The sequence below is a fragment of the Urocitellus parryii genome, chromosome 9 (assembly GCF_045843805.1).
Source record: "Urocitellus parryii isolate mUroPar1 chromosome 9, mUroPar1.hap1, whole genome shotgun sequence".
Classification (NCBI taxonomy): Eukaryota; Metazoa; Chordata; class Mammalia; order Rodentia; family Sciuridae; genus Urocitellus; species Urocitellus parryii.
The window spans coordinates 69,624,980-69,651,683 of NC_135539.1; the positions used below are offsets into that span (position 1 = coordinate 69,624,980).

At 43.3% G+C, this 26,704-nt stretch overlaps 1 protein-coding gene across 8 annotated transcripts in view; it reads right to left on the minus strand.

Annotated features, from left to right (window-relative positions):
* Nucleotides 1-26,704, minus strand: part of Celf2 (CUGBP Elav-like family member 2) — a 497,862-nt gene that overhangs the window by 82,534 nt on the left and 388,624 nt on the right. The window lies entirely within an intron of this gene.

The following is a 26,704-nucleotide window of genomic DNA, read 5'->3' on the forward strand; positions in this document are numbered from 1 at the left end:
ACCATTACCAGGGTTTGGAATTAATGATAAGACTTCTCCCAGACAGAATTACCTATGTTAAAAAACAAATCCAAGTTTTTAGTTCAAGAATGTAACCATTTTCAGTCAGGGGGCACTGTAACATCACACTTGAAAGCTTGGGCTTTTGAGTCAGACTTGAGTTCAAAACCACTCAATACAGCTTCTGCCTCTATGTGGTAGAAACATCTGGTTCTGTCACTTGTTAATAGCTACATGACCTTGGGCCAATGTCTTAACTGCTCTGAGCTTCAGTCTCCTCATTTGTGAGATGGAGAGAACACCTGTATAAAAGGTTTGAGATGGAATGAGAATATATACATAAGATGTGCCAACAGAAATCAGCTGCTGTGATTGTACTATTAGGAGTTTAAGTGCAGATTATATTTGTTCCTACCCTGGCCATTCTGTACATCTACTTCATGAATTTTTCCCAGGTCTCATAGTTCTGAGTAATTTATAGGTTGAGCAGTTGATTGATTTAGATGCCATTATATACTGATTAAATGCTAGCATAGACTAGCTGTGTAGAGTCATGGAGAGACTGGAGGGAGGGAGGGAGGGAGAGACTGGAGGGAGGGAGGGAGAGAGGGAGAGAGGGAGGGAGGAGGGAAGGAAGTAACACAGGTGGGTGAGAAGGACCCCTGGCCTCTGATCACAATCAGTACACATGCCATAGAGAGACTGGAGGGAGGGAGGGAGGGAGGAGGGAAGGAAGTAACACAGGTGGGTGAGAGGGACCACTGGCCTCTGATCACGATCAGTACACATGCAGGGGTAGAAAGAACTTGCCAGGACAGGGCTGAGCTCCTGCATCGTGGCCTGGACGCTCTATGGCTCTTTATACAAAACTGATCCCACCACTGTGCATGATCTACAGTTCACGCCAAGTGCAGAATGCTACCACCATTTCCAATTAAAATAAATTCCTCAAACTACTTTCAGAGGTCCTTTTGCTTCATATTTCATCCCACCCCAAGGAACACAGAAGCCACAGGGTAGATGGAATCACTGGCGGTGCAAACGCTTTTTATTATAATGGGGCCCGTTCTCTCTGAACCTTTAATTTCCCCAGTGGACTTCCATCACTCGCAAGCCACAGCTCAGGGTTTTATCTAATTTAAATGAAAGGGGGAATGGTACTCGGCTCTGGCACTTATATGATGGGAAATTATTATCAGGTGGTCTGTGAAAACCTGACGTCTGCCAGGGTCTTCAGAACACAAGAAGGAAGAGGGAGGGCTATTCAGGGGTAAGAAGCTAAATAATTCCAAGCAGCCTCACTTCCCATAACAGAATGGTCTGATGCACAGAACACAGGCCTTGAGATGCAGGGTTCACTTCCATCCCCATTTCATCCATTCATAGACTCAATTTGTGGAGCAGAGACAACAATGAGAATAGAACGTTTAGGGGTCCTGAGTAGGCCAGTCTTTTCAGAAAAAAATGGGATACATACCTTACAAAGCAGACAGAAGTAAACTATGGAAACCCCTGATTTGGGCTGAGGAAAATGACCTCAATCTATCCTATAGTGATGGAGAAAATGACAAAATGGAATGTTCAGGAAAGACGACAGTCTTTGAGTAAGCTACTCTGCCAGTATGCATGCGTCCATCCATTCAGCAAACTCGGGAGAAATAATCAGGCTCTAGGTGAAGGCCTGGGGACAAGGCCAAGGGAGGACGTTCCTCCCCTTGGGGTGTTCACTGTGTGGTGGGGGCAACGTGGCTACATGCAGCCAGCTGAGCACTGTGACAATACTGGCAGAGAGGCAAGACAAAATTTCAGGGAGTCCACGGATGGGTGCAGGCACTTACTTCTGCCTGGGAAAAAGGCAAAGGTTTCCCAGCAAGAGTGGAATCCATTTCCTGTCCTTGGACTTGCAGCAGACATAGGTAATACTTGTTATCCCCTTGACGGGATGGGATACCCCATTCAAAGAGTCACACGTTAAAAAAGAGCTCAGTTCCATCTCATCAGGAGCTTATCACGTGAGTGAGGAAGGCGATGAGAAAGGGCTGAGAAGGTGGTCAGCATCTGAGTCTTAGCCTTGTGATTCAGGAATTGACATTTTGTCAATCGAAGAAGCAAAGTCAAAGGATCAAAATTTGTCATGTAGAAAAGTTATTTTCAGCTCCAGTATGGAGGATGGATTTGAGCCCAGAGAGGATGCAGGGAGGAGAGTTCAGAGGCACTGCAAACAGTTCAGGTGACACTGATGAAGAGTTAAACTTAGCTGGCTGGTGGTGGGGATGAGGGAGAAGGAGAACTACGGACCTGGGCCACCAAATAGATTAGGGGATCACTGCCAAGCAGGGAAAATGAGAGAGACCAGTTTTGGAGGAGGCTGGTGAGCTCGGGTCTGGATGTGCTAAATATGATGGGAGGTGATGCAGGGAGAAACTGGCCATGTGGGGCTCAAGGGCCCCCTGTGGGAGGCAGCTGTGGAAGCCACAGACATTAGCAGATCTGTCAGGGAGGGACCTTAGAGTGAAAAAAGAGCCAGGGACAGAACTGCAAAGAACATGAGGAAATAGGTGTCTCAGGACGATAGAGCAAAGGGCAGTGTGAGGGGCAGGAGAAGCAGGAGCAACTGGCCCCGTGGGAGCCAGGACAGGGGAGTTTCTGGAACAAGGGTGAGGCCATCAAGCAGGTGCTGCAAGAGGCTATGAGGCAAACACTGAAGTGTCATTAGCTCTAAAAAGTCCTTTAGGGAGTTTATCAAAGCAATGTCTGTGAAGTGGTGGGACTACAACTACAGATTGTAGGGGTGGAGGAGAAGTGGGGAGAACAACACTGATGGGGACCTATAATATGATAAGTAAAGACTACCAGTTTGAGCAGATTAGTTCCCTTTTAAGATGGGAAAGACTGACATGGGTTACTATACTGAAGAGAGTCAGATGAGACTCACCAGTTAGAGCAGAGAGGACAAGTACATTGTGTTACCTATGGGACAAAAACATAACATAGACATAGCTCTTGCCCTCAGGGAGCTTTCAGTCCATCATGGCGCTTGATATATATACACCAAGAAAACTGGTGGCAAGATCAGGAGCACAGACAGGTGTTCTGAGCCTGCAGCTTTGCCTGAGAAGTGCGTGGAGGACCGGCAGGGCCCTGGAGCCAGGAGGGCAGCATCTGTCTATGCTAGAGCTGAAGGAGGGCCCTGGAAATCATATGGCCTGATTCTCTCCATTCATAAGTCTGAAAGGAATTTGTGACTTTGCTCAGAACACACACCTGATTAGCGACAGAGTTGGGATCAGAAACCTGATCTCCCTGCTCTTAATGCAGTGTTGATGCCTCTAGACCCCGCTGCTCCTCCATGAAATATCCCACATAGGTCCTGGGCATACGGGCCTTCACTCACTAAAGGCGTAGACGGAAACCTGGAAGGTGGCTGTAGCATTCCCTGGGGGACAGTCCCCTTCCTTTCCTCTAAGCTCCCTTAACACTTGATGTCTGAAGCCCTGTGGCTAATATTATGGAAAGACTTCCCTCTGTTTTTGCAGCTGCGGTTTCTGACCTATCTAGCAGGCCCAGGGAATCAACAGTGGCTCTAACAAAGCACTTGCTGCCCTACAAACCTGAATGTAGTTTTGGTCTTCACTGGGCCCAGAGCAGGGAAATCTGCTCCACTGAAGTCTGGATTGTCAGAACACGGTGAATTCTGAGCGGTTGGCTACCCTCCTGCAGGTATGTTCTGGAGACAAATTAGATAATGTATGTAAAGCGTGGTGACCTTCGAGAAAGGTGTTCAATCAGGACTGTATTAATGGCTCATTATCACCAACAGTTCATTTGAGTTACAAATTTCTGATCACACACAGGCTGTAAATGTCACCGAGGACAAAAATGGCGTGGAGAAGCTATTTCATGATGTTTCACTTCCTCAAAACCTGCAATGTCCCGAGAACTTTGGGAGATTTCCTGAGTGGAGCAGGGAAGTCCCTGAAAAAGAGTGGGCCTTTTAAAGTTTCATGCTATATGACCGATTTTTTTTTTCCCTATAACAGGTGGGGTTTCAAAGGTCTGACCCAGCGTGACTCCGGGGCCACTCCTCCACTGGACTGTTTCTGTCCTCAAACACCAAGTGGATGCTGGGAGCTCAGGGAGAAAGTTCTCATGATGGAGAGTTGGGTGTAGCCACAGATGCTTCAGCTGTTTCTCAGAGAACGTGGGCTGCACTAAGGTGTGCAGCATGGGAGCTCAGAGGAGAGATGTCCGTCACAGACCCAGGGAGGACAAATTCCTCAGATAGAGCAACGCTTGAACTCCTTCTTGAAGGAATCCTCATCTTGGCCAGTGGAGGACATTTCAGGGAACAGAACACACATCCAAAAGCCCAGATTCAGAGAAAATAGGTCATAGTTTACTAAAGAATGATGATGTGACTTTCTAACCAATCGGAGAAGCAACAGGAGTTCTTAGCCAACATTATTCACAAAAAATAAAACGCAGTAAGACTAACGCATTAGGCACGTATTTATGGATTTGAAGAATTTCAAAGAAGAAAACAATGCAGGTCTACCCAGCCTTGAGTTAAAACCGCCCTAGACAGCAGGATGGCAGCAGAGGTCACACCCTCAGCACCTTTCTCAAGAACTAAAGATGGGGAAGGTGGGTCAGAACTGCTGTTTCTCAACATTGCCCCAACACCACTAGGGAACCTGGCCTTATCTGCTGCAGAGTAGATGGGTCTGGGGATGGATCTACATGCTGTTACCTGGAGATCCCAGGCAATAGCAGCAGAGCAGAGAAGGCCCAGAGAATTTGGCAGACTCTATTCCAATTTACCAGTTGTAAGGGAACCTCAGCATCAGGTTGAGGCTAGTTCCTCCTTCTCCTGTCTGTGGCAAGTGAACACATGCTCTTCAAAACCTTTTGCAAGGAGAATCTTAGGAGACATGGGTTACCTAAGGCAAGGCAGAATTAATTGTGTCTGAAAAAAGAAAATACAGGGGTCTGAACAGTCATGATCTGTCTACACTGTTTCCTGAGACTAGAAATCCTGCAAGTACCAGCCTCTGACATTCACAGGGCAGTTTCCTGAGTCATGATGAGACACGAGCAATGACTCCATTCCTTGTGTTTAACTCAGCTGCACTTGAACAAACTTAAAAGGCAACAGGAGAGCTATGGTTTGCAGGTATCAGGTTCTCTGTCCACAGTGTGCTTGTACCAGGGAAATGGCAGGAGCCAAAGTTTTGGAAATAAGTCCCGTCCATGGGAATTCACCTCACCTAACTTATTTCGAGTTCACCTTTCTAGAAAGAAAGGTTTCTAAACTATTCTCTGAAGATTCCTTTATTGCAGAAAAACATTTTGCCTAAAGTTATACATTAAGGTGCTGGTTATTGGCTTGGTCTCTACTTAGCCCTACTTATTTCAAGACAAATGAAACATAATGTTGAAGAGCTTGCGCCTGGCATGCACGAGACCCCGGGTTTGGTTCCCAACAGGACCAAAAACAAAAACAAAAGCCCCAAAGAGAAACTTAATGAAAGGAGAAATTTTAATAGCTCCCTCTCTCCCAGGGACTGGAGCTAAGCATGTTCCTTAGAGACTAGCTCTTGAGCCTCTGCTGGGTCTATGGATCAACTACTGGCCTCACATGCCCAGTGGAGGCAGGACCACCCAGAGCAAAGCCCCCTTGCTGTGGCTCGTTAAAGAACAACTTCTTCAGGGGATGTGTAGGCTTTTAGTGAGGTGGGGCTTCTTGAGGACAGCCTGGCATCTCACCTTTCTTTCCACCCTTAAGCCAAAATCACACACCAGCAACAACATGAAGTGCTTGCCTGTGTCCTAGGCACTGTGCCTGTGCCATGCCTGCTTCCTGGCCATCCAGGTTGGAGCTGCCTGGTGGTGCTGCAGCACACAGCCTGTCTGCATGACACCCCAGGTTCCCCTCTCCATTTAGGCTGTGTGGTTCTCTCTCCTCTCTTCCAGAACTGAACTGTCCACTGGTGGTCTTCAGAATGGTTGGCCTCTGATTGGACTTGAGGCTGAATGACCTTAGATTTGCTACGGAAGAGCCCAGCTGTGGCTCATGACAATGAGAATGAGAATACAACCTTGGAGCAAGGCCGTTCTCAAGGTCTGAGGGGGTAACTATGCACAGAGCTGTGCCCGACTCTAGGTGTTACCACCAGGATTCTAGCGCTATGCCAGGCACAGGGATGAGACCTGGCACAGAGCTCCAGCCTCCACTGACCACCCACTCAGGAATCTCCATCACAGATGTGTCTATGTGATCTCTCCCAGTTCCTCTGCCACAGTCCAGCGATGGCCAAAGGGAAGATTCTGAGCTCTCTGCAAGTGGCATCCAGGGGGAAGGCTGTGGCTGAGGGGAAGGTGGCGCGGCTGGTTTCTCACCCACAGGAGAACTCATGTTGAAACTTGCTTAACCCCAGCCATCACCAATTGATGAGCTAACCACCTTTCACATGAGATTCAATAAAACATGCCATTTCAAACCTGAAATGGGTTTTACAGAGTCACCGTTATGCATCTCATTATTAAACCTATCCCGACCCCTTGAGAGAACAGTCGTGCTGGCACATATTATAAGCCTACTGCCCATAAAATATTTAAAAGTAGAGGGAGAAGGGAGGGAAAGAAGTGAATTTTCAGAAGAGCTAGGTGCCAAATGAGAAAATTAAAGGATTCCAGATGGTAAAGGACAACTAGCATTTTTCTTTTACTCCACGACAACATGAAAAATGACTCATGTACGATACTTGGATTGTACAGTAACGATGAAATACTCAAAGCACCTACATACACTTTCTGAATTTCTCTTCAAAAAATTTATGAATGGTAAAAGTTAGTTTCAAAAGAGTTTCCAACTGGAGGCAGGTCATCCCCCAAAGGGAAAGATTATGTGTACAGTCAAAGTTTCTTTTATTGCAGTCAAACCACCCAGAGATACACACCTGTACATTTACACCTGCATCTCTACGTAAGTGCTTTTGTCATTTCAGCCCCTGAAATATTATGCTCTGCATATGGAGATGACAAAGAAACCAAGGCAGCGGTAGGAGTGTTAATTTATCAGTACTGAATAAAAATCTCTTAATTCATTTTATTTTATATTTTTGTACTGTGGATTGAGCCCAGAGTCACTTTACCAAGGACCCACCTTTCCTCAGCCCTTTTCTGAATTTTCATTTAGAGACAGGGTCTCATTGAACTGCTTAGGGTCTTGCTAAGTAGCTCAGGCTGGCTTTGAACTTGCGACCCTCCTGCCTCAGCCTCTCGAGCCTCTGGGATTACAGTTGTGTGTACCACTGGGTCTGGCTTTGAACTCATTTCAGACAGTAATAGTGCAGCAAATTAGCTACAATACCTTTAGCAGAAATGATACCTCTGCAAGAATCTAGAAGACAAAAAATAATTTCTTAGATGGGTTAAAACCAGTTTTTGTCTCCAGGGCTGCCAGATTTGCTGTCCATGGCTGTAACTGGTACGTGAAATGGGGAATGTATGCAATTTTTGTGGCAATTCAAGAAATCATCCCTTCACTCTCAGTTTTTCAGGCATTTGCCCTCGGTGCTTTATGTATGTGAGCCAATTTAATTCTCACAATGTCCCTATGAGATTGGTACTTATGAGGAACCAGGGGAGAGACGGGTGGGGTAACTTGGCCAAGCCACACAGCAAGTAAGCAAAATGTAGGAATGCAGACCTAGGCCTGGCACCCGTTTCAAAGGTGCTTCTCCATGCCACCTCTGCACACAGCCACACCATTTACTGCAAGAGAGAGAAGGGTTTCTAAAACCTACAAGATTATCACAGTTTTCTTTCTCCATGCTAAACATGAAGACTGCCTCAACCTATAGGCTTCTTCCCAATGAAAACTCAGACTTTGTAGTATATTTGTGTATGTGTATTTTATTCATGCATACATACAAAATTTTTAAATTACTCCAGAATAAAAATTACTATCTGGATTTTCTTCATGAAAAGGGCAGGAAATAAAGCTTATAAGCCTCCAATGAATGAAGGGAAAAAATTACAGCATTGTATCATGCCAGGAAAGAACAGTCCCAGCCAATATGTCATTTGATTATGAAGGAACTATACATATACTCTAATCCAGAGGTTCATTGTTAGTTCAACTCTATAATCCCCCCTTAGGCCCTTCTAAATAAGACTCAAGAAACGGAATTAGATGCTGCAGTTCCTTTTGTGGAATAAGCTATCTAAAATATTCTATGCTTTTGCCAATGAAAGGTAAATTAATAAGTGAGATTGGCTATCTATTATTCTGTTAGAGGAAAATAATGGTTTTGATTCTCTGACAGCAACTAATCCTAAATTTTGTGGTTTATTCACAAACCAATAGTGCAAAACCCAAATCAAACCAAACCACACTGAAATCTATCAAATGCATCAATGCATGGACCACTTACTGTTGGTCAGCCACTGTTCACATCAGAAGGCTCTGGGATTTGACTATATTTACTTCCCGGCTTACAAGTCTGTTTATTTGAAAACCACTTTGGAAATTTTGGAGGAGACCATTATCCTCTGAAGTTGCAAATTCCATAGTCCAAGCAGATTCCCAGGATTCATCTACCCCTGGGCCACAGTACTTTTTCAAATTGTTCTTTTGTGTATCATCTTGGAGTTACCATAGCAGGTACCTAGAAATTTTTCAATTTATTTTTGCTGGCATATATTTTTATAAAAGCAAACTAAACTAAGAAGAAAAAATGAGATTTCAGTGGGATAACAGGATACATAAGTTATCTTTTTCTTCCCAGGGTAGAGAGTAACTGGCGAAAAAACAGTGAAAACATATTACGATTTCTTTCTAATAGTCATTGATACATGCAAAGTGCTTAAAATATTGACTGCGCAGTAAATGCTCAATAAAGGTGTTATCACTATCATTTTATATGGTATAGGAATATCCCTAAGGGGAAACCAGAAAAGGTCCCATTTGGAAGGTAAAAGAACACACTGATAAGAATGGCCTTTCTTGTTCCCAGGAGAAGCATATAGCTAGTACTGCCCAACTCCCAGATTTTCTTCTCATATAGCAATAACCCAGTGACAGAGAAAAACATAACCTAAAATTATACATCTGCTTTTGGCTTATCAGGCTCCAAGTCAGCCTTTTTAGCTATAATGACACTACCTATTTACATTTCTGTTAAAATAATGCAGTATACTAAAAGGGGGGAAATAAGCAATGTAACTGTTTAGTCCTGGCAAAAATAAAATAAAATATTGCAGGAAAATTAGATTACTCTGGGTAGAATTCTATGAGGGAATTTGGAGTCTGTTATGGTGATTAAGTCATCATTTCTGACAGATTACTCTAATCGGCTGTCAAATAACATTCCACAACCCCATCTGTAACTTGGCATCCGAATTATTCAGCCTATGTTACCTTCTGTGTATAAAACACATACCAAACAAGGGGAGGTACAGACTAGCATTTATTATACTCATTAGCTATGATTAGGTTCTGTGTTTTCATTCTAAATAATAACACAAGCTTCCATTTGCTTTATTTATTCTTAAAATTAGGAGAAAAATGAACAGGCTTAAAATGGCAGGCACGGACCATGAATGAAAAATAACTACAATGAACAAAGTATGCGTATATAGCTTTTCTGAAGCAGTGCTGTTGAAGAAGAATGACAATCCTTTCCTAGCTTATTTTTTTCTTGGAAGTATTATAGTCTATTAACTATAAAGGCAAATCTATGCCACTTTTTAACCTCTTAACAGAGCTAGTGCCCAATTAATCATTATTTCAGTAGAAGATATTGCTACTACTGTGTTTAGCAAAATTTCTTTGATAGCATTTCAGTTCTCCCTATCACCCCATCTTTGGGATATAGTACATAACGGGTCCAGACAATGGAGCTCCTGAGTCAAAGCACAGCAAAACCAATTAAGATCATGCCTAGGCTTATCTAGAGCCCCCTTGTTTGGGTCTGTATGTTTTAAAGACAAAAACCCAAACAACAACAACAACAACAAACGGAGGATATAAAACAATTTTGAAAGTGGAGATAAGCCGAAAGAATACAAGAAAAGTCTCTTAAAGGACTGAGGCGTTGCTGAGGTTATACCATGACAACTACAATTAGAGCAAAAGACCCAACAATTTTGTGTGACAGCTGAAAGATCACTATCACCACTGATTCATGAGCCAAAATTAAGAGGAAGGTAATAATTTGCCCTTATCACTAAGTGGAAATACACAGATATCCTTTCTAACCACGATTTCTTTTTCAATGTGGGACTGTCTTCCCAAATTAACGATGGATGCTCTAATACTCGTTCTTCCAGATGTTACCCAGATGCTAAATTAGACATTTTGCCTAATTGAGCTATGCAAATTACACAGCGAAACAGTAATGCCTGTCCTGGCTAATAAAGAGTGGTCCAGCGACCTGGGGATCCATTTCTATCTCTGACACTCAATTCTATATGTCATGAGCTCATTAGCATAATCTCAAGTTTTAAGAGAAATGAGTCTGGCTTAAAAATATTTTTTTGACATTAGCCTCTGCCATAATGATGTCCTCCATCCACATCCTTTGGCTCCATCCTTGACCCAAGCTGTTTTTAGGAAGCTCACCATTACCCACTCCTCTGCATCTAGAGAACTGAGATGAACAAAGCCTCATATGCCAGAGAGAGAAAAATCACAGCCTGCCCCGCTCACCTCCACTCTGTGAGAGGATGTCCTTTTTGTTTGTCTGAGCTCAGGTGCCTGTGCTCCTCAAGCACTCAGCTATGAGATTTGGCCACCAAACTGGGGACTCGTTTCAGTATCTGGAGCTCCTCAACCTTCTCTCCAGGGCTGCTCTCTTGTATTGCTTCCCAGAGTGATTTTTTTCTCAATCTGTTCAAGCTATATCCTGGCCTCAGCCCTAGAGGAAATACCCTTTGGAGTGAAACCTGCCTAGCTCATGTACATTTTGGTCATCCCCCACAAAACTTGGGATGCTGGCTTGAGACTGCTGCTCTTGGGCCATTGTACCTGGGTATGAGAAGCCCCTTGGTTCTTCCTGATCTCTCATGTAACCCTCTGACTTGGCTCTCATCTGCTTCATTTTCTTCTCCTTGAAATTCTCACTTTAGATCTCTCTGCACTAACTTTCTTCCTCTCATACTTTATTGTATTTTAACAGCTACTACCACACTGGCTAGGCCAGTGTGACTGCTCATCTGGGTACCTGCAATTACCTGGGTACCTGGGTACTTCCTCACCAGCTCTGGTTACTGCCTTTCAAATTGTCCTATACCACTGCCTTGTGAATTCGTCAACAACTCAGGTAAAGAAATTTCTCTCCCTTGCTCAGAAACTTTTAATTATGTTCTAAATGAAATTCCAACTCTTTGGCCTGTATTTCAAGGGACACCACACTTTGGCCCAGAGCTACCTTTCCAGTTTTCTCATTATTGTACCACGTTTCTTTTCTCTTCTAGTCAAATGAGATAACTCCCCATTCCTGGCACTTCTGATGTGTACTCACCCACAAAAAGGCAAGAAGGAACCCTTCTCCTGCACAAAAGCTCTCTCTTTTCCGTTGGCAATGTAACTGTGGTGTATTTGTTATATAAAGACGCCTGAACTTCAGGTTAAGTTGAATCATGTGAAACTGTCATCTGTGTAGATTAATAGGACAATTTCGTATGACTGAAATTCAAACACTACATAGCAATGGAATGGCATTATTTTCTTTCCAGATGATTCATTAAAAGCCCCAAAAGTTAAAAATTTGAAGCCTATTTCCTAAGATTCAGAGCACTTTCCATTAATTCGTCTGTAATACTTACTAGTTTTCATTCAAGCAAATTAAGCACAGCCTCCATAACTTGCTACATTCTAAGTCAACCACAGGATCAAGTATCTCGTGTGTGACACAAGGCGTCCTGCATCCCCTTCAGCAGCTGCGACGCTCTGTTAATATTATCGTCGCCTTATCCAGTAATCTCTAGTTTCCTTTCAACTTTGAGGGAATTGAAAGCCATCACAAAAATACCCCTCTAACAAGCAAATCTTTAAAATCTCTGGTTCAAAAATAACTTGGAAAATTTAAGCCCACTGGACTTTATCTGACAGGATACAGGCGTTTCATCAAATCAACAGAGAAGCATCACTGAACTTCATATTCTAATGATCCCTCCATGGCTTAGCTGGAGTCCTGAGTTGTTTGAGCTGCTTTACCAGCCATATTCATTAATTAGTGTTTAACATTTCCACCTCTCTGCAAGTTGCAACCTCTCATAAAAAATGTATGATTTGATTGGTTTAGCAGCGACAACTTCATTTTCAGCAGACAAATAAATACAATACCTTATTCAGCATTCTTTTTCCATTTATTTATTTAACTATCTCCATGGCCTTTGGGATTTTTACTAAGTGAATGAAAGTGGATAACCAAGGTAATTTTCTTTTTAAGATCATGTGTAAGCAGAAATGATTAAGTCAGTCCCTTTCTTTCTGTCTCACGAATGTGGCTGGTCCAAAAAAAAAAAAAAAAATCCCTGCTAAAAATAGAGGACAAGTTTAGAAAAATGCCTTAAGGGCTATTTCATAGAACCCATGTTTAAAATGCAAATCCATTAAACATCTGAGTAAGACATCTGATATTGTTTTTAGCAGCTATATTTATTCATCTCATCTTCTATAAGTCACACTAACTTTGGTTGATATTTTGCCAAATGAAGATCTCTCCTCCGGTACTGCTAATTCTTTATGAGTTTGAGCTTCATTTCACTGTCTCAATTTGATTTCCACCTTCTACTTGAATGTGTGAGATCGTTTACCAACTTTGGAAATTACTCATTGGCAGAGCTTAGGGAAATTATGACGATTCGGTTGTTCTATAAATACCCTTACCCTGAAGCTCACTCTTCTACATGTCAAATTCAGGGCTTTGGTCTCCAAATATATATCATAGAGCCAAAATTTAAGTGGTGAAGGCAAACTTAGATAAGGAATACACTAGACAAAACTGCAGGAGTGATAAAGAACAAGCTGAAAATTATTTATGGATAGCATTTGGTCTTGGTCTCTTCTGCTTTAATGATTTCTTACAGCTCTGGACATGTAGCACTCAACAGGAACTTTGAAGGCTTGGGCTCTTAGTCTTGTAGTAGAAAGAATGCCACATAATCATAAGGTCTGGGTTTGCATCTTGGTTTTGCCAACTGCAAATACTTTTAGTAAATCACTTGACCCCTTTAAGCCTTGGCAAACTCACTTTTTTGCGGGGGGGGGGGGTGCTGGGGATGGAACCCAGGGCCTTGTACATGCAAGGCAAGCACTCTACCAACTGAGCTATATCCCCAGCCCAGGCAAACTCACATTTGAAAAAAAGGTTGTGTCAGAAAACTTGCTGCGTGAATATAGGAACAATACTAGATTAACATAAATGAACGTGCACAGCAACCTGTAAAGTACTCTATGGTCACAACTTTTCTTCATTCACTTAAGACTGTGATTACAGCCAAAAGTCCCCGGTGAACTGCATGTACTCATGGCTTGCGTTGTGCTTCTACTTTGTAGAGTTGAAGAGTGGTGGGGCCCAGAGAGACCATAGTCTGCCCCAGTCTGTGAAGAACTCCAGAGCTTTATATACACCCACATGGGTGAACATACACATTCCCTCCTTCCCTCCCTCCCTCCCTCCCTCCCTCTCTCTCTCTCTCTCTCTCTCTCTCTCTCTCTCTCTCTCTCTCTCTCTCACACACACACACACACACACACACACACACACACACGTATGGGAGGAGGGGAACCTGAATAAAAGATGTTGAGAGGACACTGAGCGGACACTTGTTGAACACCGTCTGTGGCCCAGGGTGTTAAGCTGGCCTCTGAGAAGGCTCCAGGGAATCTGGAGCTCAGCATGGAAGAGACTGAGGTGTCAACAGCGGCGGGCAATAAGGTACAGCAGGTGACAGGATAAATGCAGACCCATGGAACAGGGGACCACAATAAAGGGATATTGACTTCTCCCACCCAGAACTGTGGGGCAGCGAGAGTGTGGTGTCGGATGGATGGGGTAGAATGTGTGGTCAGGAATGTCCTAGAGGCAGAAGGGAAAAAAGGGGCCTGGTGTGGACTTCTCCCCTCTGAACTCAGCAGTCGCGTTTTGCTCCTGCCACAAGGCACCACGCTCTCCCCCGCACCCCGCAGAGTGTGCTGCGGGCACAACACCAGTGCCCCACTCTATTCCGCCCCATCTGTGCCCATTCCAGGAGCAGAGCTACCACAGGGCCAATCTCGAACCCCCGCCCCCCCCCACCATCCAGTTCCTTGTGCTTTCATACAGCTGCGGTCCCTGTGGTCCCAAATGGTAAGAGAGGGAACTACAGTAGGACATAGGATTATCTCACTGACCAGAAATGGGGGACATTATGGGGCGGTGTGGGAAGAGGAGAAGGTGAGGCTGCCGTCTAGCTTTTGTCTTGGTTGCTCGACTTCACTGAGACAGGCCCTGGTTGGTGGCAGGAAAAGAATGACTTCAGTATTAGAATTTCTTGGGGACCATTTGGATGGAGCAGTTCCATAACAGATAATGGATATCTAGGATTGGGGCTTAGCAGAAAAGTCTGATGTCAGGAGAGATGCCAGTCAGTAGCCTAGGGAGGCTGTAGAAGTCACGAGAATGAATGACAGGGACCTAAGGAGGTGATGCAGTTTGAGAAGGAAGGGATGAAAACAGAACTGTCAGGACACAGATGCTTACAGGTATTACTTCATTACACTCTCTGATTGCCATCACACTATAATTCCTGTATTTGAGGAGAAAGTGTCGTGAATGACGTCTCATTTCTCTGTGAGATGAAGGTGCTGGGGTGGTCTTTCTGTGGTGCTGTTACCCTAACTTTGCTCCAGGACAGCTCCTTCTGCGTTCAGAGCCAACCTTCCCTTTCATAAATCCAAGTTGGGTCTGACCATCTGGGTTTATTCATTCCTTCGTTTCTTTAGAGTTTTATAAAAGACTAAAGTGCATCTGATCTTTTTCAGCAAAGCTTTTTCACTGGAAATGTTTCATATCCACATAGCAGTAAAAGTGGAAGTGCACATCACATTTAGGGAAGAAAGTCAACACTGGATGCCTGAGAACACACCCAAAGCATACAAACTACAGCATCTATGCGACAAGTGCTGTTGTGGTTATATAAGACCGTGGGATGCTATTTTTGGGAACCAGGCGCTTGGCACAGTTGCCGTTGACAGATCTGCCTCTCATCAGAGCGCTGACATGTACACGGCATGTTCTTGCATCTAGGAGTCTGCGTTCCTATCTCCTCTGAAGCCAATTACATAAAAATATAACACGAGTCTATTCTTAAAACCAGGACAGCCCACTTCTACGTGGTCATCGTCAAAGCACATCTCAGAAGTGCTACCAAAGACTGGCACAAGGACCAAAGCATCTTTAGTTTTGCTCCTTCCTTCCTTTCCAGACAACAAGGAGATTTTGTGGTTAGTCAAGCAGCTCGAGTGTCCAGACTTATCTTCACTAGTGAGCTGACCTGCTGATTATGATGTGTGATCCTGATGTGGACGAGCAACCTACTTCTAACCTTCATCCCCAAGACTAAGGGTGAAGGAGATTCAGCTTCTCTGACCAGGGCACAGACGCTGACCAGAAAATAAGGTTTATAAATCTCCAAAAAATGCATCATTAAATTAAAAAAAAATTTTTTATGTTGTAGATGGACACAATACCTTTACTTATTTTTATGCAGTGCTGAGGACTGAACCCAGTGCCTCACACGTGCTAGGCAAGCGCTCCACCCCTGAGCCACAATCCCACCCCCAGGCTATTTTTTTTTTTTTTTTAGCTTCAAATCTATTAACTCAGCTCTACTCAGATACCAAAATGCAAAAGTGGGTAGAAGATTGTAAAGGTGAACTATATCAAACACACACACTCAGCTGGCAGGATTTCTTCCTGGAGAGTTGGTCGCTTGGCTCTCATGAGCAAAATAAACAGATCATGCTTATTTGTATTTTAAGTTCCAAGAGAAGCCTGGTGTTCCTCTTCCACTGTAGGAACTCCTCCTAGATGCTCTTTTCTGTGCAGGTCTAATGAGTCGGTGTGGGACCTTGCGTCTGATTTCTTCTTGGGACATACGCTCTTGCTTCTCCTGCTCCACTGCCTCCTTTTCCACATGGATCCTCTGTCCCTGGATCCCTGCTTCTTATTTGGTCAGCTAACTGCAGCTCACTCATTGATGCTGGTCTCATAATCAGCGCTGCTAATTTAGGCACACGCTAGCCATGGTCAGTTTCAGTTTTATGCAGCAATAAATGATTTTGGTGCTTACAGATTGCTACCAAGGATGTTGGCTGTACTTTAAGTGATTTAAGAATAACACAAAATCTGAAAAGCGTCTCCAGATTCACAAGAAGTAAAGATGGGAATCTAGAACAAGCTCAAAGGGATATGTCACAAGAGCTTAGGGCAGATGACTGTCTCTCCAAGCCTTCCAAATTGCAGAGTGATGTGTGTATATCTAATACTTCTTATGTCGTGGAGCATTCTACTCTAGCATTCATACGGTAGTTAAATTTTTTTTGTCAGCAAAAGTCTCTCAAGCTGTGGGTATCAAGAAAAACAGGATAATAAATGCTTTGTTTTCCTGGTAAGGAATTTCAAATCCATGAATGATGAAGCAGCAGAGAGCCCACACTCCTATGGTTTCTACAAAGCGGAAAAGGGCTGCTGAGTATTACTGATTAACTCTTTGTGGCAGAAAATTGCTCCTCATGCGTTAGAATTAGCTTATTCTGGCCAGAAAAACTGTGCTAAAAATAGTACCAATTCCACTTATTCCCTAATAGTCGGGGATGTCCTAATTCCATGTGAGTTCCATTCAGGTTTTAGAGTACAGATGGGAAGGGAGAGGTAATCATCCATTTGAAGATAGTGGAAGACAGGATGTTCTCCTATTCCTACTCACTGCTTTACCTTCTGTCCTGGATGGTAAGGTTGGCCCACACTGCCTTTAGAACATCTGAAAAGTCAGGAAGGTGAAGCCTCAGTGCCACAGCAGATCTTGCTCCTCTTCAGTACACACCAATTCAGTGGGTGCAAGAGGTGCATATTTCCTTACATTCAGGGCTACCTTCTGTATACCATGAGATCCAGGAAAACAGCATTGGTAAGGCCTAGCCCCACTGAACAGTGCTTCTCAAATGTCACTGTATGTATCACCCAAATTTAATTTTTAAATAATTTCATTTTTTTACAATGCACAGAGTGATATTTTGATATGTAGCTAAGATACACTGTGAAATGACTATCAAAATCAAGCTCACACATCTGATACCTCACAGTCACCTGTGTACATTTGGAAGGATTGGGGAGCCAGTATATATATATATATATATATATATATATATATATATATATATATATATATATATATATATGCTGTAGTTGGACACAATACCTCCATGTCATTTATTTCTTTTTATGTGGTGCTGAGAATCGAACCCAGGTCCTCGCACGTGCTAAGAGAGCCCTCTACCGCTGAGCCATAACCCCAGCCCTGGGGATCCAATTTAAATGCAGGTCTGGGCATTTTTAATGTGTTCTCAGATGACTGCAATGCTGCCAGTTCACAGAGCACACTGAGTTAGCAGAACTATGCTGTACTCATAGGAAGATGGTCAGGAGATAAGAGTATGCCCCCATGAAGGGTGGACCTGGGAAACAAGTTGATCAACATCCAGTCCTTGGGGTTAATGATGGCTCATTCCTCCACCAGTGCCTCTCAAGCAAGCTTCAACACTGGACTTATTTGTAGTGCTTTCAAAAATACCGATACCAGGCTCCCAGCCCAGAGATCCTTCTTTAGTTCCTCTATGGTACTGCATAGCCATAGGTACTTTTTAAAGCTCTGCAAGCGGTTTTATTGCACAGCCACAGTTGCCTGAGTTGTAAATGCAACTAGACTTAAGAATTAAGGACCACTTACTTTCCTTTCTCTTCCTCAATTCTTTATAAATGCATCTACCTCCTTTTAGGTAAATGGCTGGGAAGAATATTATTATAACCTCCCTGGGTCCTTCTTAGAGAATGGAAATGAGAAAAGGAGGCATCAAGTTCAACAGCCTCATGTCCTGGGGGGGAACATCATGGACTGACTGGTAATATGGGCCCTGCATTTCTGATTAAAATAATGCATTTGGCGTGATCTTGTAGATAAATTGTAGAGAGTGACATGATTTGCTGTCCTGCCTCCACTGCTAACTGGCTGTGTGACATTTTTCACCTCAGCTATAGCTGAGCTCTCTGGGCTCCAGTTTCCTCATCTGTGGAGTGAGAAGGCTAAATAACTTATGCTTCTGTGCCTGTAGTGTGTCATTGGCTCTGGCCTGCTTTCCTCCGTGTGCCCTTTCTTCCTCTATTAGCCCATATGACAAATTCAAACAAACAAAAATCGACTGCAATTAGCTTTAGGATTTCCCCGGCTTTTGACTCTTATTTTTAATTGTCTTTACTGATATTTAGATTTTGTTAATGACTTATAGAGGCATTATATCTAGACAGTGGTGACTGAGGAGTAATTGAGATTCTCTAACAAGTGGTTCTGTGGTACTTGTGAGAATATTTTTTGAGAGTTGTGATTCTAGTTAGTGCCTCTATGAACTGCATAAAAGATGGAACTAATCAAAATCTAGGCTAACGCTTCTGCGCCTACTTAAATGATAGGCTCTACTAATACTTGTAAACTAAGTCAGATACGAGCAAAGGACAGAAAGACAGGTTGAGGTCAGTCTCCATGGACTGGAAGTTGCCTTTTACTTCATATAGCAGGCCCCATTATCAGAGGTTTCCATGGTTTCAATTACCCATAGTCAAGGGTTTCAATTACCCTAGTCTGAGAATATTAAACGGAAATTTCCAGAAATTAAAGAGTAAATTTTAAACTGCATGTCATTCTGAATAGCATGATGAAGTCTTGCTCAGTTCTGCCTGGACACAAACCATTCCTTTGTCTACCATATCGACACTGTACTGTATGCAAGTCTAAGAAGAAACAGCATATACGGAGTTTGGTTCAATCTGTGATTTCAGACATTCACTGGGCATCCCCCCATCCCCATGAGGGGGCTTACTGTACTTAAATCTAGTTGGAGTAGGTCGATCATTAGCCACAAAAGATATTCACTGATTTGTCATTAGAAAAGTTTTCTCTAATGGGTATTGCCCCTTTAACTCTCTTGAACTTGAACAACAGACATCTAGTTGAAAAGGCAACCAGAATCCAAAACCAAAGTATTTTTTTATTATTTATATAAGATCAGTATTTATAAGGCTCTTGGCACAGTTCCCAGGACATAGTTAGCACTCAATAAATGTTAATGGCCACTTTGATTAATTGAACATTTATTGTTATTCGGTTAAATTATCTAATTTCTGGAAGTCATTGAAAACGGCAGTCACACAGACAAAACATTTACAGAAGCAACTTTTTCTAGAAATATACTTATCCTGAAGTTCTATAACTGCTGTTGACTTTATACCCAGCATGTAAAACATGTGCAATGGCAGCAATTAACTTTCTGCTTTTTGATTCCTATGACTTGCTGACAGTACTTTTACTGTATGTGGTATCCCATATGCTACTTAATGCAAAATATCTGACACGGTTTCTGGTATAAGTACAGGGTCTTCTAAAGAAACAATAATATGTGTTTGGGTAAATATGAAGTGTTGGATTTCGTAGTTCAAAATATATGCTTGGCTCTGGAGACCGAGGCAGGAGGACTGCAAGTTGAAAGCTAGCTTCAGCAATTTAGTGAGGCCCTAACCAACTCAGCAACACCCTGTCTCTAAATAAAATATGTAAATGGGCTGGGGATGTGGCTCAGTGGTAAAGCTATAGTGTCCCTAGGTTTAATTCCTGGTACCAAAAAAAAAAAAAAATACACACACATGAGTGCTATGATCTACAGTCACTGAGTTAAGCCTCAGAAGTAGAGGTGAGTTTCCAGGAATGTTTTTTTCATACCCACTTAGTCCTTCCTGTCCCTGATGCATGACAGTGTGGTGGAAGGTGGGCCTAAAGATTGCTGAGCACTTCTTGGTCTAACTCCAGGCTCCAAAGCCCACCATCCCAGCATTAGTGCCTCCTCTGACAACTAGCAGAGTGGTGGAAGTCTCCCAAGCCTCTGCCTCCAAATGTGACACTCATTTGAGTCCATGCGAAAACAAGAGACCAGGAAGTGATGGCCAGACAGAACTAACCATAGCACTTAATATCCTAGTTAATGCTTCTGCTTCTCATCCTAACCTGCCTCTTGATGAAGAGGGAGAATATTCTGGAAGGACTTAGCAGATGGCAGGATGCGAAGAGGAGGGCAGGAGTGTCCAAGCTTCTAGACCCTCAGTGACAGGTACCTCTGCTGAGAGTCTCCATGACTCTGATGTCACTGAGGCCAGGACTGTAGCCCTGGCCCGGAAGTGCTGTGCTCCACCTCATCACACCACTGTGTGGTGTCTGCTGGGTGGTTCCACTTCCTAGTGCCTCATTACAGCAGTGTCCAGTTCCTCACAGGCAGATTCTGCGGTGGCAGATTCAGAAGCTGAGATGATTATGTGGACTTCTCTGCTGAGATTGGAGTTTCCTCATCAATAAAACAACAGAGTAGAACTATTTGCTTTCTGAAGGCTTCCAGGCATTTTTAAGGGCAGCAGGGTGTGCCGATTGCTGGTGGGTGAAATTTCTAGTTGTTTCCCAACTTCAGGCCATGGCCACAGCCTCCTCTTTTCCCTGCTGCTTCATGCTTGGGGTTGTAGGTAACAGGGATTCTGCTCCCTCTTTTGAGATGATCTGCAGGTGCCTACCTTGCCCTTCTGGAAGCAGAGAGATGAGGGAGGGGAGGGAGGCCAGCTGGATGGAGAGAGGCATTAGAATGCAGATTGTGGGCTGGCCCTCAAAGCCTGTGGATGCAGATAAAGAAAAGCACCCTAATAACATGAATGTCAATGAGAGGGTGCTGGTAAAGCTACACTCCTCCAAAGAAAGGTGTTGCATTTATAATGATTTTTGCAAAGCAGTTCCTCTTACAGTCATGACAGTCTTTGAGCTGTAGCTTCCTCCCGGAGAGCTCTGACTTAGTAATGTTGTACCCTAGTATCAAGTAAACACTTTGCTTCACCCGCCACACAAGACCTGGGTGTGCACAAGAGAGGACAGCTTGATGTCCAGGACCACGCTGAGTCCCTGAGTGCCAAATGTCTGCTGTAGTGGGATGAGCTTGTGGTGGTGGCGAGGGGGGTGGGAGGGTGTCTGGCTGACTTTTGATCCCAGGCTCCATCCCACCTGGCATGTCCCAGCTAGCCCAAACTCACTATCAGCTCAGGATACTGCATCTTGAGCTGCAGTACTGGGAAGGAGTGAGGCTTCTTATTTTATTTTGGAACAACCCCCAAAGGGGTAAATGTGATCCTTGTGAGACCCCTTAATGCCATCCAGAGCCAGGACTGGCAAGTAGGGTACAAAGTCCCTTGGCTTCAGAGTCCAGAGACACTGGTTTGAGTCCGACTGCCTATAAATTCAGTGACCAGCTGGGTCACCCCAAATGAGTTACTCATTTTCTTTGAACTTTAGCTTTAAAATGGGGGGCTACACAACCTGTGCCTTGGCGAAAATTAAAGTTATGGAGTCTCCATATGGGAAATCTGAAGATAGGAACTACTTTTAAGATTTTTGTTATTATGTTGGCCCAAGTCATGTCTCTCATTCCCTATAGTGTGGTGGACAATGGCCTAAACCCACTGCCATGAGGCCAAGCTACTGGAGTAGTAACCAGACCTTTCTTTCTAGTTCTATCACTGGTTTTCTAGGGAAGGTCAGAGAAGTGAACTGAAGCTCTGGCACCTCAGGTGTCCTCAGTATAACAAGGTGAGCACTTTCAGTGCATCACCCGAAATATTTTTAGAAGGGATAACAGGTAAAACAAACAAACAAACAAACAAACCCGTAAAGCTATTTGCAAACACAGATGACTCATTGATCCATGTTAATGGGGGGCTGGAATCAAAGAGATAAAGGAAATCCAGCAGTAATCCTAAAACCTCAATAGGCCAAACACCCCTTCACACCAAACCAAGGAATCGGGCTGACTTGCTGGATGGAGTTCATCCCCTTCCTTATCCTTCCTCTGTTCCCTGGTGAGAAAACCGAGTGCTGAGCTCCTTGGTAGGTTTTGACCAGAGGGCAAGGGAAGCAGAGACCTAGAGAATCTCCAAATGAGTGAGTTTGGAATGACCCAGACTTGTCTAAAATGTTACTCTCAAATCCTAACCAATAACTGAAGCAAATCAGGTCATACAGGTCTATTCCCCCCCCCCCCCACACACCGTTAACCAAGACATGACCACAAGGCCAGGAAGTCAAAGAACATTCCACAAGATTGAAAAGGACTTTTCTTCTAAGAGTCCTAGTCTGACCACTTTGTCTTGCAGAGGATTGGAAGGAATTTCAAGTGTTTTTAAAGTGTTGGTGGAAGAGTGAAGCCATGACGGCCAGGAACAACCAAGAGTATAAGGAACATCTGTCACAGTGTCCCGTTCTGCACATACAAGGTTTATTGTTCATCTTTTCATCTCAGTGACTTGTGGGTAGTGAGAGCTATAATGATATAGTCCTGAAATATGTTTTAATATCAAAACAACTTTAATAGCTTATGTCACAATACTAATGAGACTTCTCGAGCACCCTGGTACTATGATAGTCTACGGCTAAAACAAGAAGAAAAACAGAAGCTTTGTTCCCATCTGCCTCCTCCTAGGTGACCAGCGTCAGTCCCTTGAATGAACCACATCTGGCCATGCTGTGCAGTTTTAAGGATCCTTTTGCCCCCGGCCTCAGCCTCCCCAGGTCCAGTTATTCTCTGCTTCTTGTTGGGTTGGGGAAAACCTTGGGATTCCCAAGAGAATTCTCTCCATGCTCACCCAGCTTTGTGTGGCCTAAAGCTTGAGGCCCTGAACTGGCCAGCCCATTTCAGGTGGATACAGTCTACTGAGCTGTGCTCCACTCCTGTGCAAGGGACTCAAGTTCTAGTCTAGTGATGAATTCTTAGAGACCCCAATTTTATTTCAAACCATTTCCCAATTTCATTTCAAACGTCCTCCTTTCTCATTTCACCACCAAAACCTCTTTCTTTGCAATTCCATCCAGACCTTTAATCAACTTCATGAATTCCCCCCCACCCTGCCCCGCCCCCCATCTTCTTTTGAAATCTTCTCAGTCTTTTGGAAACTGGGGTCTACGTAAGTGAACTTAGCAATTCCAATTTACTCTTGTACTATCATAGGGAAATGATTATCTCTGGAATCCATTACTTCATTTTGCCATCGTGTCCCCCTACCATACCCTCACATGATAATAATGACATGTTGCCAACATCCTTCAAACAATGACAAGAGAAATTTTGCAAATCTAGACTTTCTGTTGTAAGTGCTCACAACATTCCTATTAATGAGGCATGTCATTGAGATGATGCTGTTTGCAAAATAAAATAATAACACCTTCCACCTTCCACAGGTCACACAACTTTGAAGAACTCCATTGTGAATAATTTTTAAAAATCACGGCTCTGGGTTCCTGCTTTGACCCTCTCCTGGCATCCTGGCATTTTTCAACCTTTTACCACTCAGGAATTGTCATTCATCTTCTCCCATAGACGTTTTTGTATTGAATGAGTCATGTTTTAAAAGCACCCAGTTCTTCATTTCAGTTAATCAAAGACATAGAAAATGATTGCCAGTTAAAGTTACTGGGTTGGTAGATGGTCAGCCCAATGCAAACCCACCCACTATTCAGGTGGCACGTAAAACTCATGATGGGTGAAATAAACAACTTCCCATTGCCTTTTGTGAGGTATGAAAATATACCTTCCCAGATGGGAAACACTGGTCTCAGGGTTCCCCTCCATCCTCCAACTGTTTCCGTCCTAAACTGATGAGCTGGGTACAATCATGTGGTTCATGGCTGAATCCCAATTGGGGCCGGTTCCCCACCTTGACCCTACTCCTTCATCCTGGTGTGGCTGCTGGAGTGGGAAGGGGATTCCGCACTGAGGGGACTCCTGCACAGTTAAACCACGGCACTCTACATCATAGAAAAGTCATTCTTAAGAAAAAGAACTTACTTTTTGGTTCAGCTTGTGTGTGTGTGTGTGTGTGTGTGTGTGTGTGTAAGAGAGAGAGAGAAAGAGACACAGACAGACTGAGGGTGAAACCCAGGATCTTAAGCATGCTATCTATGCACATGCTCTACCACTGAGTTTCAGCCCCAGCCCTTGTTCAGTTTTTATTTCTGTGGGACAATTATTACATGGAAGCAATACAGACAGCAAGATAATGGTTCTTCTTTATGCAGTCCTATGAGGCCAAATATTTCAGCCCCGGTTGAACTCTATAAGTGTAAATCCAAAGAATGCACAAATGGATGTCCTATTTATATGTTGCACAACAAACACTTTTCATATGTTGGGTTGCTACCTAGGAAGAGTTCACAGAAACTATCATGTAGAAACAATGTCTCATACGGAATGTTGCTCCCCAGACTCCAGAGGCTTTCAGGGCAGTGACCCTGACTCTACTGTTCAGATGGACAGCAAGGAGCATCACAAGTAAATGGCCCTTCTCAAGGACACTTCCCCTTGTAATATGACTCAGCCACAATCCTAATCTACACGTAAGAACTATCACTATGCTGAGGAACTGAGATAGTTCACTAAGGCTAAAATAAAGTTGACAACAGTAAAGTGAGAATGTGTCGTGAGCCGCATAGAAAATGAAACCTGAAGTGCTATCTTCCTGTATCTGTTTAAACTGATATTCGTGTGTGTGTGTGTGTGTGTGTGAAGGTGCATAAGGATATACATTTATAAATATACAGATCTGTGTATATGAAACAAATCAGGCCACTCTACGCATGCTATGTAAGAACATAAATCGACATTGTCTATATTTTGGAACATTTAGAGTATTTGTGGGCAATAATAACTCTCTAGTAAACATTAACTGTGTATGAATGGGCTTTGTTTCTTGGCGACTCAGCTGTCAAGGTCATGGATGCACTCCTGTATTCCCTGGTACCTAGAGCAGTGCCTGGCAAACAATTAAAGTTCAATAAATGTTTCTTGAATGGATGCATGGATATTCTCTGTGGTACACAGGACACACAACTTTAAGGGACTCCATTGTGAACAATTTTAAAGAACACAGATATCCTGGCCTCCCCACCCCTGGCTAACAATTTTAGATGAAAGGCATCTGAGAAAAACAAAACAAAATAAAAAATCCCTTTGGTTGTGATTCAGATGGAGCATTGTAGGAGAAAATTTCCCATGTCTGGAAGAGATGAGAGTTGAGAGATAATGACAGAAATAATAATGATGGTGGTGATAGTGGCAAAAATATTAATAATCATGGCTCTGAGATCAAAGGCATTAAAGATATCAGGAGAGGCATTTCAAAGAAAATGAGTACCTTAAATATATTACAATGGGGAAATTAAGAGAAAGTGTCAAGCTGTTCTGCTGAAAAGAGTAAGCCCTAGATTCCACCAGTAAAGGACACAGGGACAATCCTACAGAGGGCTGAGCTAAAGCCCGCTTGGGAGAAGGTGCCTGCCCACACAGGTAAATCATCTCCAGGGCAGGCCAGGAAAAGGCCCATTCACTTCTGGTGGGTGAACACGCTGGTCCCAGGAGGCCACTTTATTTACATCTTCCTCCCACTGGATGAGGCTCATTTATTTTTATATCTCAAATCTACGTGTCGTCCTTGCTCAGATTGTGTGTGTGTTGTTATAAAATACCTTCCAGTGAGCCACCGCTGAAATGGAGTGCGCTAAACAAATGTTCTCTTAGGGCAGTAACTCCTTAATATAAACTGCATTTAATAAAACTGGTAGTGATTCTAAAAAGAAAAGGGTGAGGCATACTCAGAGAAAATGTCTGGAAGAAATTTGCAATTAATATTTTACAAGACATTTAGATTCCAGATTCCTCCTTGCTGTTAAAATTTAAGAGCTTTTTCAAAACTGTATTCCTCTCTGTTATTACATCCTTAATTAAATTAATTTATACAGTGAATGCTCTAATGACACTGCTGTGGATTTCCAATCAAAAAGCCTTATTGCTGGAGACGATATGTGTTAAGACCTTGAAAAAGGAATGACATAAGGCACGGTGCTGACACTGGCATAAGGATTTTTGGCCTTGACAATCTGATGATTGAAAGGTCTTGGTAGTTTTTCTGTGCTTCAATCAAGGTCTTTTTATTTTATTTTATTTTTTAATAGAGTGAAATTAGGTCCATGAAAATAAAATGAATCTTGCAGGTGGCTTTTATGAGGATTTCTCTCTGGGATCCATAATGATAGACAATGACATTTCTGCTGAATGGCACGACCTGTCAGTGGTGCCTACCTGAAATGCTCAATGAAGGAGGCTCTCCTCCCACCCAGTTTGTGGCACCATGAAAGCAGAAACAACCAAAGTTTGTCGGAGAACACAAATGGCACGGCAGTGGGAAATGCCGATCTAATAATGCTGCACTACAGTCAGAGGCTCCTCAAGCAGCTCAGTCCAAGCACACAGAGCTATCATATCCCTTCAGGCTATAAAAGTGCTACTTTGTAGGGATCTCAAGGACAG